Source organism: Octodon degus, unplaced genomic scaffold (assembly GCF_000260255.1).
Source record: "Octodon degus isolate 3935 unplaced genomic scaffold, OctDeg1.0 scaffold00056, whole genome shotgun sequence".
NCBI lineage: Eukaryota > Metazoa > Chordata > Mammalia > Rodentia > Octodontidae > Octodon > Octodon degus.
The window spans coordinates 5185637-5190517 of record NW_004524632.1 but is presented as its reverse complement, the minus strand read 5'-3'; positions in this window follow the sequence as shown (position 1 = coordinate 5190517).

Genomic DNA, 4881 nt, shown 5'->3' with positions numbered 1-4881 from the left:
GAACAAATCATTCTATTCATTAAGAGAATGCAACTATATATCTATCCCAACCACTTTGAATACACAGATACAAAATGGACATTCATCGGTATACCCTATTTTTTCTAAGTTCCGTTATTGAATATTATAGGTGTGCTCAGTTCTTTAAGTGGCTGCTTGAACAAAGCACTCAGGCTCAGTTTGCTGTGGGTCCATCCCCACAACTCAAGTCAGCCAAACCTGCCCTGAAGGCATTCGGAAAAAAAAAAAAAGTAAAAAATTAGGGCCGGCCAAATAGCTCAGCAGATTAAAACACCTGCAAGCAGGCGCAGGGGCTGGGGGTTCAATCCCTGGGCCTGCCTTACCGGCCGAGTGCGTGCCAGTAAGCCCAGCTCTTGGGAGGCTGTAAACAGGCAGATCACTGTCAGTCCTATCTAGTGCTGAGACCCTGAACACCCTGTAGACCCTTCCCTAAAAAACAATTTTGATGCCTCCAAGAACTAATGTAACTCTTTTTCAAAGTTGATGGTGAATAAAAGGGAAAAGAGCGCGTGTCTTTTGCCCCTTTCCAGTCACAAGATACAAAGTGTCTTGTATGCAAGACTTGAAAGGCTTGCTCTGGGGGCTACTTAGTAACCTTTTGGAACCTTGAAAGGTGGTGCCCTGCTCGAGATTGTGTAGATTGACAGAGGAAGAGAGAATTTGACTCCAGGCTCCAAGTAGCATACTTTCCTCCCCTGAGCAAAGCTGGGGTCCCAGATCGCCAGCCATGCTGTCACCCCTGACATTTCCCAGCAACCCGAGAGGGTACCTGGGGAGAGGATGAGGATTGCGTGTAACAACTTCCAGTGACACTGCAAAATATGATTCATAGGGCCAGGGAGATAGCTTGGCCTTCTGAGCGCCTGCCTGGCAAGTGTAAGGATCTGAGTTCGATCCCCAGTACCACATACTGCGCTGGCCGTGCCAAGCCGGCCACCGAAACTGGGCTTGGAGGCGTATGCCTGTAATCCTAGCGCTGTGTAGGCTCAGACAGGAGGTCACTAGGAGTCTGAGCTCTGAAGTGAGACCCTGTACCAAATAAATAAAAGATTTTTAAAAATATGATTCGTAGGTGTGCTGAATTATTACTCCACGCACACACGCACAACTCTAAGTTGGGAGAGAGCTCAGTCTCGATCGTCTCAGTCTGCCTCCCTGTAAGCCAAGCCAGGCTCACAGGAGAACGGCCGAGTGCTGTGCATTTTCCTAAGCTTTATTCCACGTCTTAGAGAGTGGGCTTTTACCTTTATTTGAAAATAAGGCAACAAGCTGGGTGCAATGGCATGCCTTCATGATCCCAGTGCTGGGGAAGCTGAGGCAGGAGGATCACTGTGAGTTCAAGGCCGTCCTGGGCTGTATAGTGAGACCTGTCTCCCGAAACTGACCAAAACAGGCAGCAGCAGCAGCCTGTAAGTATGTTATTGTCATCTACTTCTTAGATGGCCATGCCACAAACTATAGCATGCATGGCTTCGATTTTGAGAAGTATAAGCTAATCACCAAGCTATTAAAACCCATGTAAATCATTCTTTCCCAGCACTTCCCAAAGGAAGGCCTGCACTTGTGTCCCAGGAAGCTCAGCGCGGTTTCCTGGGGCTTCTACCCAAGGATGAGTGAAGGACAGACTGGCAGGCAGATTTGGATAATTAAAAGATAACCAGATAGCACTGAACAAACCCACATATCAGACGCAACGTGGGCTGGAAGGAAAAGTAGCTCCCTGTTAACTCCCTTGCTCCCTGTTAATGTGAAGAATCAAAGTCCAAAGCAAATCTTGTATTTTATTTTTTGAGAGAGGGTCTCACTATGTAGTTTAGGCTGCCCTTGAATTCCCTGTGTAGCCCAGGCTGGCCTCGGACTCCTGGAGACCCTCCTGCCTCAGCTTCCTAAGTGGTATATGCCACCACCACCAGCCAAACCAAATCCTGGAATTGTTTTGCTTTGGCCAGAGGATGAGGAATTTGATTTCGCAGGAGATTCTAGGAGCAGAGACACTGTTCATGGCATTCTAAGTACAAAGCATGTTTATTTAAAGTTCTGTGAGCGAATACTGTTAAGAGTGCTTTAAATACATTGAAAGCACAGGCTGCACATGTGGTTGTGCTGCGCTGCGACTGAAATAGAAGGCCGTTACATATCCACGCAGCGGTGTGGCAGCCCCTGCTGCAGGCCCACACGTTTCTCAGGCCTTGTCTGCTTTGCCTTGTGTTCCTGGTCAAGAAGGCTGTGAGGAGACCAGGCGGGGTGGCGCATGCCTGCTCTCCCAGCACTCAGGAGGCTGAGGCAGGAGGATCACTGTGAGCTCGAGGCTGGCCCGGGCTACACACCAAAACCCTGTGTCGAGCAATGACAACAAATCCTCTGGATCAGATCTGGGTAACAACAGACTTCTCCCAAGCTTTCGGAAAGGTGCCGCATCCCTGCTGCCCAGCTGCACGGCACCTCGTGACAGCCAAGCGCTGGAAACCCGGCCAGGATGGCTAAGAGTGCTGCTATTCGTTTCATTTTGGCTTTAGACAGTCGCAAGGGCCTGGGGCAGTCAGGGCAGGTCCGCAGGCTTCCCGGCGCTCGCGTCCAGCAGCTGGGCTAGGAGGACACATGCTGGCTTGGCTGCCGGTGACTGTGTGTGGCCCCTTCGTTCCCCCGGGCCAGGCTCTGCAGAGCTGGCAGTGGCTGTAGGAGGAAGCCTCCGGAGGAGGAGCTTGTGGAGAGAGAACTGTCCAAGGGAGCCATGCGGTCTTCCTGTTTGTTTTAGTTTTTTGAGATGGTTTCACCACATAGTCCAGGATGGATTTGAACTCAGATGGAGGCCAGGCAGCCTTGACTATCCAGCGGTTCTCCTGCCTCACCCTCCTTGGTGCTAGGGTTACTCCAGCGGGAGTCGGCCTCAGATGTCATGAAGTGTCACTCTACCACACTCTCTTGGTTACGGTAATTGAAAGCGAGGTTCAAAAGGATAAGACAGAACTCCACCTCTCAAGAAAAAATAAAGGGGCTGGGGAGATGGCTCAGTGGAATAAGCGCTTCTCTGGCAAGTGCAAGGGCCTGAGTTCAACACCCAGTTCTGAAAAAAAAAAAGAAAGAAAAGAAAAGGAAAAAATTGGGAGCCATTTAAACATTTTGCAGCAGGAATGATGGCTCATGCCTCTAAGCCCGGCAATTGGGAGGCTGAGGCAGGAGGATCACTGTGATTTCAAGGCCAGCCTGGACTACAAAGTGAGCTCAAGGCCAGCCTGAACCGCACAGTGAGACCCTGTCTCCAAATAGAAATAGAGGCTAGCTGGACAATAGTGACTGGGCACTTTGGGCACAGATACAGTGCAATAGCTTCAGCAACATTTTTATAATCTTGAAAGAATGCCAAAGATAGGTGCTTTGACCGCTGGCTGGAACTGCCTAGCTCGGGTTCACTTTTTATACCACTGTCATTATTCTGCGGCTCACAGTTGACACTTTTCCCAGAAAAAAAACCAATTTAACATCTTTTCAGGAAACTTGAACTTGATTTTCCAAGAGACCAAAATAAATTCCTTCCAGTATAACATAGCGGGGCTTCCTCCTGGCGGCAGAACCTAGAAACACTCATTATAGAAAATCTGGCACATGGAGACGGGACTCCAGGAGGCAATAGCCCCGGACGGTGGCCAGCTCCCGTGACCCCAGCACTAGGGAGGCTGAGGCAGGAGGGTGGCTGTGAGCTCGAGGCCAGCCCGGCCTACGTAGGGTCCCTGTCTCAAAAAGAAGAAAACGCAGTAGCAGTCATCTTTGAGTTGTTCCGCGGCGCATCCAGCCAAGTGGCCCACCCTGGCCCGCTCGTCTCTTCCTGAGTCTCCATTACATGCGTGATTATCCTGCGGTCCCTTCACATTACATCATTCCGGTTCTCCTCTGACGCAAACACTTTGGAGGGCGGGTGGAGGGGTGCAGCTAGGGCTTTCAGCTGAGCTGCGACCCGGCTGTCCCCCGTGGATGCTAAGTCGCTGACTGCCGGGCGTTCGTCGTCCTCCTGGCCCCTGGAGCTGGGATCGCAGGTGCGCCCCGCCCGCACCGAGTTGTGCTGCTTTTCCCTTTTTCTCAGGACCTTGCCCGCCAGGCAGGCGCTTCTGCCGCCGAGCTAGCTCCCCGACCCTGCCCTAAAAAGGACAAAACGACACAGCGCTCATGATTTCTCAGGGGCCTTTTCCTTCTCCATCTTTCTCATGCATCTCTGGTAGCAACTTGAGCTGTCCCCTGTGACTTCTGAGACTGCTCGTCCCCGTGTCAGCGTGGCCGTCCCCCAGCAGGGGCCAATCGCTCTTGCTGAGCGGCGGCGGGAAGCATCAGAACTCGGCAGGAAGTCTGCTGCGGTTGTGTCTGCGGACAGACAGCGCCTGGAAAGGCGGGCTGATCGGCCCGCACGTAATAAATAGAAGCAACCATTACCCTCGAGGCCTGAGCTGCGCGGGTGCTGCGTGGGAAGAGGCTTCTGACCGCCAGCCCTGCTACGCCCCGAGATTGTCTTTTTTTTCTCCCCTCATCTCCTCTCCTCCTTTTCCTTCTTAGAGTGGGCAGAAATTGAAGTTCCGGTTCAACTAAGAAAAAAATGCCTGCTGGGCGTGGTGGCGCACGCCTGTCATCCCAGCACTGGGGAGGCTGAGGCAGGAGAGTCGCTGTCCCAGCACGCCCTGGGGGCGGGGCCGGCTCTGCAGGCTCTAGATGGAACCCAGGCCCCTGCGCCTGGCGCTTTAATCCACTCAGCTAACTGGCCGGCCTGGAAAGGTGAACTTTTGCCTTGGGAGGACAGAAAGATGTTGGGGGCTCAGGCAGCTCAGTGAGACCCTGTCTCAGAATGAAAAACAAGCACAAAAAAATGTAAACGGG